Source organism: Haemaphysalis longicornis, unplaced genomic scaffold (genome assembly GCF_048455015.1).
Source record: "Haemaphysalis longicornis isolate Haplotype H1 unplaced genomic scaffold, Haemaphysalis longicornis Haplotype H1 scaffold_2, whole genome shotgun sequence".
Taxonomy (NCBI): Eukaryota; Metazoa; Arthropoda; class Arachnida; order Ixodida; family Ixodidae; genus Haemaphysalis; species Haemaphysalis longicornis.
Window position 1 is genome coordinate 56,379,265 of NW_027526295.1, and position 15,845 is coordinate 56,395,109.

Sequence of the window (15,845 nt, forward strand, 5' to 3'; positions counted from 1 at the left end):
CACCTGGACGTTCCAGGAGGGCAAGGAGCCGCCGGTGAGCTTTTTCTCCGCCCGCCCTTGGAAGCGGCAGCGGCGGCCGCGGGTACGGCAGTCCCGCTCCCTCGGCATGTTCAAGAGGCGGACGGTATCCGCGGCGGCGGCGGCGGTGCATCCCTGGCCCCGTCTCCGGGTCCGCAGTACTGCGCGGGCTGCGGCGGGCTACGCTTTACGGACAGCCACGACCAGTCAAAGTTCCACCAAGTTCACGCCCCGCCGCCGCCCTCGAGCTCCGGTCCGCGCAAGACGGCACTGGCTGCTCCCCTGGGGCCCCTCCAACCTGGTCATGCGGCGACTTCGGGCCCGGCGGCACCTCCTGCCCCGTTCCCGGCTCCTGTGGTGGCTGCTCCACTGCCAGCGGCCCCCCCGGTCCCTCCTGCTACTTTGGCCCCGGCATTGGCCGAACAGGTCGTGAGGGCCGCCCTGCCGAGCCTGATCAACTCGGTGGTGGAGGCCCTGGCGACCGACCTGTCCTTCACCGCGGCCATCACGGCGGAGGTCCGGAGGACGACGTCCAGGGTGGCCGAGGCGGTGTTGTTCGAAGAGGACGTACCTCTGCCTCCGGCCCTCTGCGCAACCCTGGAGGCGGCCGCGGCGGGAACACCGGAAGGCATGGAGGTGGCCGACGACGCCACTTCCAGTTCGAGCGCCGACAGCGAGAACCTCCTAAAGTTCTAAATAAAAAAAGGTCAAAGGAAGCGGCCACGTACGCCTTTATTTTTTTGGGGTGGGTTGCCCGTCGGCAGGCTCTGTCTTGAGGAGGGGGGGTTGTGGGGATCCCTGTGCCCCCATGCCTTGTCCGCACAAGCGTTGGGGCGAGCTGGTAGCCGCCATTTTCGGTAGCCGGCGCGTCATGTAGGTCGTGCTCTCTTCACGACTCCGCGCGACGCGCCGAACCGGCTCACCGCGAACGTGTGCGGGGGGCGAGGGGGAGGGACGACCGGTTCGTCACATTCTGCCTCGCCGCCCTCTTCTCGATCGCCAGAGGAGACCTCCTCTCCTACACCCAAGCTGACGAGCGGCCCGCGAGTGTGCTGCAGGGACTCTGCCGAGAGATTCTGCCCTGATCGGTCACCACGGGATGCCTCCCCTGCTCCCGCGGCCGTGATGACGGATATCGAGGTCTGAGCCCAGCGGCTTGAGTGAGCGACAGGAGCCACTGTCTCCCCGCGAGCGATAGTCATGTTGTCTGGTATATGCCCTGTATCTGCGAGGCAATAAAGCCTCACTTTGGATTGCCGGAGCCTGTCTACTGCATGTGAGTACCCGAACCCGTGCGCGAGTCTTCGGATTCCGCAGGGCTAGTGTACGGCGCGTAGCGTTCTCTAGCAAAGCTAGCCGGGGTCCTCTGCTATCCCGTACGTTAGCCCACAGTGTTTAGCAGGTTTGTGGATGTACCTTCCACTTCACCAAGGCGCTCAACACCAAGCGTGACGAGCTAGGCATGCGGTCCATTTGCACACACAGCAACGACATCGCCCGATTTTTTCAGAGTGCAACATCTGCCGTTTCTACCAAATGACTTCCGTGAGGATTTCTCCAGGGACCCTTTCGCAGCTCGGCCACTAGTATCCCAGCTCGAGCAATTCACCTATTGTTTCGAGGGATTTTGGCCCATTAGCACAGTTGTGAAAGACATTTGGGAACAATTTGAAAACGATAGACCGCGCCTGACCAACATGGTCAAAGGATGGCATAATGGCCTACACAGTCGGCTTACAAGCCATCATCTAGACTTGGGAGAATTTATTCAACTCCTGAAAGTGACTTTATACCCTGCCCGAAACACGATCCAAGCACTTCTCTGCAATCCCCTTACAGTGGCATGTTCGCCGGCGGTTCGTGTGAGCCACCGGAATCGGTTTTGTGTTTTCAGCCTACTGGGTGACTGCAGCGCCGTCTCTTCAGGGCGTCTGCAATTACATCGACATGGTCATAATTGTTGGAGTGGTGCCATAGATAGCGCTTACAAAAACGCAAGTACCTTAAAAACCCATAGCTGGTAATTATACATAACTGTAATTGCATGTGTTGTAATGTATGCACTTGTGCATAACTGTGTGTATTTGTAACTGCAATTTGTAACTGCATGTATTGTGAGTTTTCATAATTGTATGTAGCTGTACAAAGACAATAAACCATATTGCGTGCAAAAAAAAAAAGCTTCAATAAACAGTTTTCTCAAAAGCCGAGCATTCAGACATAAAACTAATCCCGGTACATACCGTATTTATTGAAATATAGGTTGACCTTTTTCCAAACATGTGCATAAAAATTGAGGGTCGACCTATAAGCGTGACCGAAGAACCTCAACGTATAGTCGTGAGACAAAGTTGGCAAGCACACCGAGCGATCAGTTTCTCCGTCGCACCCGACGCTCCTCAATTAGAGACGGCAGCGCGGAGCATCTAAGAAAAAGACAGGCAAGTAAATAAAAGGAAAAATAACGAAACAATCAACGTAAGAAAACCAGCCGCAATCATTGCGGCCATCGCCCATTACCTGCGGCCGGACTAGACCCAAGCGAGCTGACGTAGTGGCTAGAGGGCCAGACGGGCTAGGCTTGGTGTATTCGGCGCCGTGGTAGCGGCTAGCACAAGGTGGTGGTGACTTTCGCCACCTACTCTATGGCCGCCTAGCATAGCCACCTCGTGAACGGAACGGCATCGGCTGTATCGCTCGCTGTCTCTATCTCCCCGTTCTCCATTTATTGCACTTTCTTTGTGTCTGTTTCCTTTTGATTTCCAAACACAACGTTTTGCACATGCACATTTGACAATGTCACGTCGGATGAGCTATGCTGCCGACTTTAATCGGCGGGTGATCCTGTTCACTGAGAACTCGAACAACTGCGCCGCTCAGCGAGAGTTCAGCTGATCAGGAGATGGCGGAAACAGCAGGACGAACTTTTTGCGTATAGTGGACTGCGTCGTGCATTCCACAGGGGAGGCACGATGCTCTCGAGAAAGAACTCCGCCTTTACATGGAAGAGGAGCGTGCTAAAGGACTCCAAGTGTCTTGCGAAGATATTCAGACGAAAGCTCGGCAGTTGGCGCTGCGAGGTGGGATTGGCCGTTCAGCCTTCAAAGCCAGTTGGGGGTGGGTCGAGAAATTTATGCGGCGCAATGAACTCTCCCTTCGCCGGAGAACGACCATCTGCCAACGTCTTCCAGCAGAGTACGAAGAGCGGCTGGTGGCATTCCAGCACTACCTGATCAAGCTCCGGCAGGAAGAACTACCTTCTCGGCCAGACTGGGAATGCGGATCAAACTCCTCTCTATTTAATGTGCCCAGCCGCACGACCGTCACAGCGAAAGGAGCAAAGGACGTGTGTCTGTTAACGACTTCGCACACGCGCTTCACAGTGATGCTGTGTTGCACTGTTGATAGCTGGAAGTTGACGCCGTACATAGTGTTTCGCCGGAAAACCATTTCGAAGGGCGAAGTGTTCCCGGCGATGGTGGTCATCCGCACAAATGAAAAGGGATTCATGAATGAAGAAATGGTAAAGGAGTGTTCAGGATTGTGTGGATGAGGTGACAAACTTGAAGCTCCGAAACTTGCTTTCTTTCAGAGGCCACAATTGCCCGTGAGTAAAGGAGGCTGTCGGGAGGCTGGTCATCATACCTGGTGGGATGACGTCGCAACTGCAGCCCTTGGACGTGAGCGTCAACAAGCCCTTTAAGGCCCGCGCCGCTGCATCCCACAAGGAGTGGCTGGTGAGGGACAACGCCGCCAAGACCCCCACGGGATGACGCAAAAAGGTTCCGCTGAGCGAAGTGGCAACTTGGGTGAAGAACGCGTGGGAGGACCTGCCTGCAGACATCACCCAAACCAGATTCACAAAGTGCTGCATCTCCACCGCCTTCGACGGCACCAAGGATGATGCCGTCTGGGACACGGTGGACGCCAGCGAAGCATCCAACAATGATGACATTTCTGGAAGTTACGACGACAACGCAGCATGTGGCTCTGACCAGTGAGGTTTAAGCGAACGCGTTGTAAATAAATGTGAGTTTTGACAAGTTTCCACAAGTTTTCTCTTAAAAATATGTGTCGAACTGTACTAAATATTTGCAATATTTTTTTAGCGACTTCAATTTTTAGGCGTCGACCTATATTCGTGCTTGACCTATTTTCGAGTAAAAACAGTAATGCATAAAACTGCCACAGGACACATTAGGCTCACTTAAAGTTCATTTCAAGCATAATAGATGTCCACTGCCGTTGCGTACAATTTTTACATGCTCAAGAAGACGTTGCTTTATAACGCTCCCGGGGGAGCCACTTGTGCTGAAGGCACTAAATGAGGTTGGAAGTGGATTAGGGCGCATCGAATCCCCACGATTCAGAGTCACTACATTTAAAGCTTCCTCTCTACACACCCCTAATAATTTCATTTCTTTACGCCAGCAGAGTCGCTCATATGCAAGCCTTGGCTCGAGATAGTTTCAGGTCGCGCACAGCAAAACAGCAACTATTGGAAAGATTGAAAAAATAATTGCGTGAATGAATTGAAATAATTTGGTAAACTGAAGCGTTATTCTTATAAATTTTCTAGAACCCATCGGTGCAAGACTTCACTTTTTTTAATCTCTCCATTGGTCCCTTGCAATATTGTATCCTAGGCGTCAGCTGATGTCTGCAAATAGCACGTTATTACATACAGCAGGCTTTGTCTGTGCTTGAAAGAGCGAAATCTAGGGAATAACACGTGGAGCTTGCAACGGCAAGATTTTGGTGTTTTGTTTAAGCGTGTTACAAGTTAACATAAAAGCCTGAGAGAGTTGGCTCTAAAATTGTTGGCTTCACTTGGGGAATGGACCTGAAACAGCAGCACAGAAAGCAGAGGTAGCAAATTGTCTCAAGCATTTGTTTCAGTTGGTTTTCGCAAAAAATTTAACTGATCATGTTGCTTGCCAGGCTTGTTCGTGCGCTTAATTAAGCAATGGATCCTTTTAGATTACACAGGAAGGGGTGTTCAATCAGTTGCTTAGGCTAGACACGAAAAAGGCGAGCAGAAGGAATTCCTAGAGAATTTCTACAAAGGTAGGATGAATGGGTCTCATTTTATTTACAATAATTATTAAAAAGTCTCTGGAGACGTCTTTACTACTGCAACATTTATGCACGTTGATTGCAAAACGTGTATTAAAAGCTGACACACGGTTCCAAACATTATTCATGAATAGCAAGGCACATTACTATTTTTAGTTGAGTAGAATGAATATATTTTTCGTTATAAACAGATTCAGAAAGGCATTGTTACTCAGCTTACGGAAATCACTTATGATTTTTATTTATCTTAGGGAGCTCGACTAAAAATTCACATCATCAGTGTTCATTTTGCGAAAGCTTTTGATAAACTTTCTAAATAAATTTTTTAAGCATATCAGCAACTGCAAATTAGCTTAGATGTAATAAATGAGATAGCCACGTATTTAGGACAGTGGTTCTCAACCATGAGTGCATTGCAGACCTGTTCAAGGCTTGTAAAAGGACAAACTATGTTGATCCATGTCATAATTTCCAAGAATTTGCACTTGCTGCTTAAGTCTCCAACATACTAATCAATGTCTGACTTTTTTGCCTGACTTTTTTTGCTGAAGAGTGTCGCTTTGCCAAACAATTTGTTCTTGCAGCTAATAGTCACCCAAAACACATACGAGCTGCCTTCTGTGTATCTGGCTTTTCCGCAGAGCTGGCGTGGCATGCAAAACACCAACGTTAAACCATGGGTGACACTACACTCGCTATGCCAAAAATTAAAAACGTCATGTCACGAAGCCACCTTTTTGCGTTTCCGACATATATTAGTCTTTTTTGGTAAATGACATGTCATCACCCCGCTACAAAGGGGAAACCAATAGCAGTAATCATCATCAGCAGCAAGGTTTAGCAAAAAAGAAATACGAAAATGGGGGGGGGGGAGGTAAAAACGTCTCGGCGAGGGCTTCACAGAGGGTTCGTGTAGGAGTCGGGTCCACGGACTCCTATATGAGAACAGCATTGCGCTTTGAATTCAATAAAAGCATTGTCCACTCTCGCACAGAAACCTGTTCTGGGGCCTTTTTTTTTTTTTCATTTTTATAAATGATATTTCAACAGTAGTTGAAAGCTCTGTGAAGATCACACCCTTTGCTGACAACTGTTTAATTTAACTCAAATCGAAATTTATCGATGCCTTCAAGTCATGCATGATTGGTGTGTGCAGTGGGGGATGGAAATTAACTATACCAAGACAATGTTCACCCATACAGTCAAACCCTGCTACAATGAACTCCGCTTCAACGAAATTTCCACTTCAACGAAATATTTCCAATTCCCCATCAGCTAGCCATTGAAGTCAATGCAACAAAGTCCTCGCCACAACGAACCATTTGCCAGGCTTGATTTCGCTTCAATGAAATTTCGATGATTTGGGGTGGGTTTGAACAATTATTTTACAATAAAATAAGCATAGCGCCAGCTATCTGTAACTTTTTATACATTCAGGACGCTTGGTTTCACCGGAAACACGCGCGGTGCGCCCACACCGCCACCCAAAACAAAAATGTACAGGGTACTAGAAGAGGGCTGTGGGCTTACTCCCCGGCGAACGCCATGCATTGCGGTGGCGCCAGAAACATCGACAAAATTAGCTTGTCCGATTGACCGCACGGCGGCGCTCCAGTCTGATTCAATGTAGAGAAGCGAGTCAAGTTCAGTTGGCATGGGTACTGCGCTTGCGTGATTTCAGCGTCGTATACGTGAATTTCTCTTTGTTTGTGCCTTGTTCACGTACTTTCTACACTTTTTCGATGTGTGAGGCATGCCGCGGCACCGGCAGAACCACTGCTATGTGCCCGGATGCCAGACAGGCTATGTTTTCGTTAAGGACGTACCCAAGATCTGGTTGCTTGGCGTCCCGAAGGATGAAGCGCGCCGGAAGCTGTGAGAAAAGAACCTACACAGAGCCGACAAGCCTCTGGACGACACCAGCGCAGTGTGCGAGCTGCATTTCGAACCTCGTTATTTGAACAAGGACTACGTGCACATCATGCAAGGGCAAAAGTTAGGTTGCTGCGTGGGAAACCCACTCTCAGCGCTGTTGCTGTGCCGACGATCTTGCCGAATCTGCTGGCCTATCTGACGAAGAAGCCGCCGAAGGAGCGAATCTCTCGAAAGAGAAAACGGTCAGGAACCAGCGGTGATTCTTCAAAACGGAGCGTCTGCAGCGGTGGAAGTGGTTCGTTTACCGCGCCGCCCTGTCCCGATGATGCAGTCGGTGGCCGGGAAAGCGATAGCTCCATGACCGCAACGCTATGTCCGGACAACGCGGACGCTGGCCGGGAAAACCTCGGTGCTGAGCCCCTGATGACAAACACTGAAGCAAGCCCACCTGTACAAAGTGAACAGCTGCTGGCGAGTGAGTGCTGCTATGGCCTAGAAATGCCACCGCCCTGCTGGAGTAGGCAAGACTTTCCCGATCACGGCGGTGTTGTATACTGCACGGCTACATTAACCTCAAGTGGGGAAGTGCACTCGAAGAAAGCGGTCGTGTTTTTTAAGTCACCATCTGGCATGTACTGTAAAGCGCACGCTAGAGGGGTGTTGCTCAAGGAGTGCCCAGTGCAAAGTAGAAGAGAGGCAGAGGAAGTTTTAAAGAAAACTGACTCTATGCAGCTGTGCGCGGGTGCAATACAACTGCAGGACTATGACGAAACCTTCCTGACTGTAAAACTAAAGGGTCATGTGTTGACATGCCAAGAAGTGTACTTCAGTAGAAACTGCTTTGCCCAAGTCTCCAAACAAGGTATTTCTCACATTTATTTCTGTTACATTTTGCATTCATGCCTCCGCCATGCAGTTTTTAAACCCTTTTTTTTTATTATTGCACTTTTTTCTTCCAGGAACGCCGTGTGTCCTGCCGGTACCTAAGATGAGCTTTGCTGACGCGGCGATCCCGGATCAAACGAAAGGCTGCAAAAATGTGCCATTCTGTTCTGCAAAGGCTGCACGCTGCAACGAAGAGGAACAAGAGACTAGTAACCCACCCGCCTTACAGACACAAGGGAGAGCCTTGCGAAAATGCAACAGGTTTCTGCAAAGAAGGCTGACGTACTCCAGCAGGGCCTTACACCGCGGCAGCAGGAAGCTGTCAAGCACTGCTTTGCAGCAGCTAAAGCCAAGCCTAGTGGACTACGTTACAGTAAAAGCTGGCTACAGACTGCATAATAATGAAAATGAAAAGTCCTCGCCTTTATGAGCATCTGCGGAAGAACAAGATTCTCGCACTGCCTAGCAAATCGACCCTGAAGCGTTATGTGTCGTGTTACCGCACACTTTTTGGCTTCGGTGAGAAGGTGCTCAAAAAGCTAAAGGTCAAAGCTGAAGAAATGGACATCTGCGAACGACACGGCGGGCTGCTCATACATGAGCTGAAACTCTGAAAACTTGTCTGTGAAAAACTACAGTATGATTGAGGGCTTTGTAGATTTAGGCCCATTCACAACTCAGAAAGATAAGAAAGGTCCATCCGACCATGGATTGGTAGTCCTGTTTGTGCTGTTCCGAGGAAAATGAAACCAAGTCATTGGTTGTTTTGCAGTTACTTTCAAAAATTCTGTACCTGTAACAGTTACTTTTTTGGCTTTGGTACCGGTAGCTGTAATAATGTTACTTTTTGCTGGTAATGTGCCCATGACTGGTAGGAACTCACACTGCCCATCTATGCTCGAACACGCACTTTTTGTTTACGTGCGAGTGTGAAAACTGCATACCAGGTATGCGTTGCGCGATTACCCTTGCACAGAACTGTGCATGCGACGGCCCGGACAATTGCTTAGAACGGGTGGGCGCACCTGCCCAGGGCCCTTGTTCTTCCATGGGCAGCTGCTGACGACTGGACCAGACGCTGCTCTCGCGGAGCACTACTACATACAAGGCCCTGCCACGCTTGGGCATTCTACAAGGACCCCCACGTCTTAGGAGGTCGTCAGTCACACTGGTCACCACTGCATGGCGCAAGTTGTGGGGGCAGTTATAAATAGCACCCATCTTCATGCACTCTTCCTGACTAGAGCACCGGCGACCGCAGCCAAGGGCAGCCAGTGCCAGCCGTGAGTGTGGTACCGCCGACACTTTGAGAACGACCACCTGGTCTTCGAAGATTGTCCCTGGTGCCGGTATCCAACTGCCAAGGCCTCAATTGCCATGAGCAGCAAATAAATCACCGTTTTGTGGAGCCACTGCTTCAGTGTATGCTCCTTGCCAGTAGCACCAAGGCCAAACTGCTTCTATATACAGGAAAAGCTCGTTGATTCGAACTCGAAGGGGGACCATAAAATTGTTCAAATTACCAGGTGGGCGCGACAATGAATGGACATCGCACCACACTGCGCGGGCTTCTAGAACACAACGAAGCCTCGTCTGGACTCATTATCATTAGGTGTTACTAAATGTTTGTGGCGCACGCCCCGTGATCGCAGCCCCCATTCCAACAACCACGGCGCAAAGAAAACCTAAAACGGCATGAGCCGCTGTAGCGAAATCAGCTATTGAAGCAGCGTAGCAGCGTGCTACGCTGTTGTTTTTCTCTTTCATTGTGTTCCATCGCTAGTAAACTTGGTTTGTTTTGGATTCACAACCCATCGTAATCACTCTGGGCTGACGTCTTCTGTGAGGAGCGATGGAAACCAAGGAATCCCAGTGCGACTTAACCGTTCTGGATACTGCCAAGTTCAAATTATCAGGAGTTTTTCCCCATGGAAATAGTGTCGGGACCAGGGCGTCAGTTTGAATTAAATGCAAGTTCAAATTAACGAGCTTTTATTGTAGGAGGAGGGGCTCGACCAACTTTGCCTTGGCGTCGCCACACCACGATGGCATCAATAAACAACCCCTTTTTTCTAACAGGCTTCCAATCCTTGCGATGGCATGTGAAAGCCAATGAGAATAGGCACTCTGGAAAATGGCAAGTCGTGTTAACTTGAAAATATGACCCCGGCTTGCTCTGAGCACTTTGTGACGTGCTCGTCAGCCTGACAGAAAAGTGCAAGGAAAGTGTGGGAACGCAACGCCAGCTGCAATTAAAACAGTCAATGTCGGCTCACAAGTACTGCATTTTCTCCTTCTAGGATTCCTTCCTGCGTTCTTCAACAAACCAGTCGATATTTCAAGGAACTGTTAGTACAACAGCACTTTCCATTCACGCCAGATAAATTTTTTCCCGCACAAGGAGCACAGCTCTCTTGCAGCTTTACGTCCAACATCAACACAGTGGCTGCACCAAGCCCAATTTTTCAACTCATTTCCAAATGAACAAGGTCCTTGTGGAAACAATTTGACAATAGCCGTGCAAGCAACATGCAGTCGTAGTCAAGGGGCCTCGCAATTCTGAATTTGTTCAATCAACTTTGTGAAACCATTAGATAGAAACACAGGTTAAAAAATTCTTTTGGAGGACAACACCTGCAACTGCACTTTTTTCAGGAAATTAATTCCACATGACGCACTGCCATCTCAAAAGCTGGCAGTTAGAGACTGTATGCAAACACCAAAAATGCAATCCATGGCGAACAATGGTACCTGAAAGTGAATTCATTTCATTTCAACGAGCAGTGCCCAAAAAAGTAAGGCTTTGCATGGGGAACATAGCAGAAATAACCGAGCATCGCCCTATCACAAGTTATGACGGTTGGTAAGGACGGCCGTGTCACTCTGGCCTGGTTTATCTTCGCAAAACAAATGAGCTGCCCTGACAGGGTGAGATGGGTTTTCCTTGCTTTTTTTTTTCTCAATACAAATTTTACATCCAAAAGCACAATGTGGCTTTCAACTTATGGGTTCATAGAGACAAAGAGAATGGATGCACTTTCTGAAGGAGCCATGAACATAAAGAAGGAGGCCAAAATGGGAGAGAGAGAACAATACGTGCCGTCACAGTGTGTTACGTAGTCCCTGCAAGGGTCGGGTCGTGAGGTCACAAGTCGCTTTCAGTAGTCGTGATTAACTAGCAGTGCATGAGCGGCGTATAAAAATAGGACAAACAAAATTCCCCACGTCATAATCATACACTCGGCGATATCTTCGGATGAATACACACGGGACACTGCCTTACAAACGAACCGAGAATGTTACTACGTGTAACAGACAAAGTAACAGATTGTCTGTAACAGATTGCATCAGACAAAGCTACATTTTTTCTTTGCAACGGCCCGCAATGCGACGAGTGACATGTCAACACCACTACGGCAGAGGTGAAGCAGGCAGAGCAAGTCACGTACATAAACAAAACAAAAGCAATCTTTGCACACTGAGATTCAAATGATACAGCTTCCAAGACGAACCCGTATATGCAAGAAGTTCTGCTAACTCAACTTCTCTCCTCGCCCAGCTAACTTGTCAACGGCAAATCCCGCCAAATGCGTTCTGCTTCAAGTGACGAGGAGCACGTGAGAAGTACTATCGCGCCCAATTTGACTCGCAACAGGCGAGCGGCCGCCGCCGCTGCTCCACGGGAAGCGGTGGCGCCTTGCGGCGAAGCACTCGAGAAGTAAAGGGAGAGGGGGTTCGCTCTTCCGATAATCATCAGCAACCCCCGAGTGCTCTGTTGCCTTTCGGGCTCCGAATGCGGTGCGCATGAAGCTGCCCGATTTAGTTCAGCTTGGCGCAGCCTTGCGACTCAAGAATTGTGATGCGCGATGGTTTCGTCGCTATTACCGCGAAATGACGGTGGCTCGGCCATTGCTATGGAACGTATTTTTGAAAAAGCTTTGTTGTTGATCATCTTAAAAATTGACACTATCCTTTATGTTATCCTTAAGACGACTTGAAGGTGAAAGCCCGAGTGCCGCTGCATTAAAGACATATGCATGATGTACTTGGTCGCACGTTTTTTTTTTCGCATTCATGTCCACCGTAGACATATCTTTCTTGCTCTTCTCGCGCGAATATTTTACCGACAACCCTGATATTGAAGTCCGCAAAATTTCGCTTTTTCATCCACATTTTCTACCTTAATTAGTATGCCTAATTAGGCTCGTAAATTAGCGAAATAAGTATTAGCCATTATTAGTAGCCGTAATTTGATTATTCATCCACCATATTACGGTTTGCCATTTCCTTTAAACGATTGAGTCATCTACATTATTCGCTTTTAGTGATCCATCTTAATTTGCTGACTCATTCACTTCTATCGCATGGTCATCCGTCTCCAATAAATTTACCTCACTTTAATTCCCTTTGTTTGCCTAGTCAGGCACCTAATTCACTTTGTTTCACTTCGATTCCTCCTACTCTTTTTTATAACCTTCATTCACTTAGCCATCCCCTTTCGTTCACTTTGATTCCCTTAATTCGTTTTGATTGCTTTTAACAACTCTCAATTCGCTTTGTCATCCACTTATGCGCCGTCATGCTCTGGTCCTCTTTAACTGCCTTGAACTCGCTGGAGGTGTCCAGAATATTTTATGCAATGGGTATTGGCGACCGGTTTTCGCTTAAGGACTTGACGGAACGACGATATAAGGCTTTTGCCTTAATGATATCGACACTTTTGGAAATACACAAGCCATATTTACCTATAGATGCTCATTACAAATTTAAACTCACCAAAATTAATTCAGAGTTAACACATTGAAACTGAAAGAGTTTATTGACCTGCGCCACTGTAATGCCGTTACATGTCTGTTCGTTATGAGGCAGCAACAAAGCAAAAACATGCAATAACAATAACCTTTGTTTTAAAAAAACCTTATGGAGATGAAGTTGATGGTGCCTCAGCATCGAGTCATGCCTCCTTTAGCAGCGATCACACGTTGGATTCTAGATGGAAGCGATGCACAAAGAGCCTCCACGTAGCCTCAGTCCTCCTTAATGACGTTCCATGCGGCTTCAACCATGTGCCACAGATCGTCCGCCGATGCTTTATGCAGTCCTTCCTTCGACAGCGCTACCTTTATCCTTCCCCATACAGGCTCGATAATGCTCACGTCGGCACCTTTAGGAATCCATTCAAGTTGGCGCACACCGCGGTCAGTTAACAATTTCTTGACACTTATTGCGGTGTGCACAGGGGCCAGGTCTTGCTGGAAAAGGTAATCACCGTCAGGGAATGGGCCGTCTAGGGCATATGGGATCATGACATATTCCAGGATTTTGGAATATTTCTCTGCAGTTAGGGAGCCTTCAATTCGGTGTAGTGGGCCAAGTCCGTCTTTGCACATGACGGCCCAGACGTTTACGGTGGTCTTTCCGCTTGAGGCCCCTTCTTGTACGTATTCCAGCTCGTAGCGAATGTTCACAGGACGCCAGACGCGACGTTTCTGGTCCCATCTTGTGCTAAACGTCGATTCGTCCGAGAACAGCATCTGTTTGCAGTCGTCAACGATCCAGGTGCTGTGCTCAGACGCAAACCTGAGACGTGCTGCTTTGTTGTCGTCGGATAAAAGAGGCTTTTGCACGGCGACACGGCTCCTCAGTCCGGCTTCTGCCAACCTTCTTTTCACAGTACTCAGTGAAGCTGAAACACCTGCAAGTTGAGCATGCTGCTGCGCAGTGCCAAACGGATTAGCATAAGCCGCGGCGATCAAAACTTCGTCTTCAATGGCACTGGTAACGTGAGGGCGACGATCATGAGGGGCGTAACAAATTCGACCTTCATTTTTATAGGCCTGAATAATGCGGTTCACTGTGTTCGTTGATCGGCCAGTTAATTCAGCGATTTCTCGCTGCGTATAAGACTTCAGCCATGATTCCACAATGCGCACACGTTCACTGTGAGGCACTCTTGACATGGTGCGGGCTGCTGTGAAAAGAACAATGCACCCGAAAAGGGCATTGAAAGGGGCGTATAAAAACTGGCATCAATGCTTTGTGCTCTCCTATCGTTTTTCAGCGTGAAAGTGACGCTGTGACCAATAGAAAGCAGTAGCCGATAACGGTTCCTTGGAAGATAGCGTCATGCATATTTTCTTTTATTCTTAGCATATCGTTTTTTACGGCACTTATAGGTTTTCATTGTTGTAAGGCAAGCATAGCGGCGCAGTGGCCATCAGTGACGTAGCTGATAGCATAATAGTGCATTTCGTACCGTGAGGCAATGTCAGAATTAGAGGCAGAAGCAGTAAATAAAAAAATGCGGCCAGCCAGTGTTTCAGATATTTTTATTTGTGTGGAAGATTGAACGTTATCTATATTTCGCTAAGCACTATTATTGCCAAACTGGAAGGCTTGCGCACATGCGCATAAGACCATTGCAGCCAGTGATAAAACTTATCGCTGGCGATGCGGTAATCCACCCCGAGAACTTCCGCGGTAACAATTTATACCAGCCGCAAAGGAAAGAAGCTAGCAACGGTGCACACGGGGGATGCTGATGATTATCGGAAGAGCGGACCCCTCTCCCTTTACTTCTCGAGTGCTTCGTTGCAAGGCGCCACCGCTTCCCGGGGAGCAGCTGCGGCGGCCGCTCGCCTGTTGCGAGTCAAATTGGGCGCGATAGTACGTGTGCTCGCACGCGCGTGTCAGGAACTCTGTATTCACCTTGGGTTTTCGGAGGAAGCTGTTGCAGATTCATCTGTCCTCGTCATTGGGCTTCCACACATCAGGGCAGTCAGGGCTCGTTTGACCACTTGTCTAATGCACCGCGCACGCACGAACAAATACAAGGCCTGCGCAAACGTTTTTAGATTTACTTAGTTGGGAAAGAGCGCGCAATCGCAACGGCGGCGGAGCGGCCCCATCCTGCCGCCCGTGCTGCAGCGGCGCTGCGGTCGCGTGCGTTGAGATCGCTCTTCTTGAAGTCGTCTGCTACTGCTCCGTGTTGAACGGCGCAAGCGAGTTAGCTTTTCTTCCGTGTAAAGCCCTTGAAGTAGATTAAAAAGAGGTAGTTGGATAATACCCAGTGCAGTAAAAACAAAAGCCATCATAGTACTCCTGAAAAATTGGAGTTATTGTCTGCATGCAGCATGGCTCGTCAGTATTCGGTTAAAGGGACACTGAAGTGATTTGTAAACAATACGGGATTACGAGCGCAAATTGTAGTCCGGAGTCCCTGGGCCCTGTTTCGACCACTCTGAGCGCGTTTACGCGAATTTATTTGGTAGAAAAATCAATTCGAAAATGCTGTCCTCCTCTCTGCACTCTCGCCCATTTTCTTTGGCGTTTTCGTGTGACGTCAGCAGGAGAGGAGCTGGCAATTGGCTGCGCTAGTGCACGGCTCTAACGGCTCGCCGACCTTCCGCGACCGAGTCAAGCCCGTTCTACATGGAGCGAATTTCGCCTGCGAATCCGCTGGAACGAACATTCGCACTTGCGAAGTTCGCAATGCCTGGAATTGTCGTCTACATGGGGCCGTCGGCCCAAATGGTCGGCCCAACGTTTAGTCCGCCGGCCGCCGACGGGTCATGGCAATTCACTCGATCACTTGAAACTAAGCCACAACACGTTTGTGAATGGAAGAATGTGCCTTTCTTTACTTCGTTAGTTTATACTCTGTATCTAGCTTCAAGTCAAGGTCGCTTCACACAAGCGCTGCACAAGCGCACATGCGACGCTTCGCTGACTGGTACGCCAGTAGGAAAATATAACGCCACTTGAAGGGGTAGAAGAGTCAGCGAAGTCAATATAGGTACTAAGGAAATAAAATCAACTGATATTTTTACCGTACAGCGTAAACTAGGGTGTGGGAAGCACGTTATTACGCTTGGCGAACAATCACAGCGGTCAGCAGCCCGACTACGCATCTGCGAACGCTTTTCTGTCTAAGAAATATCAATTGCTAGACGTGAGCTATAGGCACCGGACAGTGAAGTTTGCGCGCGACT

The 15,845-nt window shown here is 48.8% G+C and overlaps 1 long non-coding RNA gene across 1 annotated transcript in view; it reads right to left on the reverse strand.

Annotated features, from left to right (window-relative positions):
* Positions 1-14,758, reverse strand: part of LOC144168913 (uncharacterized) — a 120,492-nt gene extending 105,734 nt beyond the window's left edge. Inside the window, exons 1-2 of the long non-coding RNA XR_013322289.1 lie at positions 14,563-14,758; positions 3,664-3,852 (exon numbers count right to left, since the gene is read on the reverse strand). This is a non-coding gene — a long non-coding RNA (uncharacterized LOC144168913). The remainder of the gene's footprint in view (positions 1-3,663; positions 3,853-14,562) is intronic.
* Between the last annotated feature and the right edge of the window lie 1,087 nt (positions 14,759-15,845).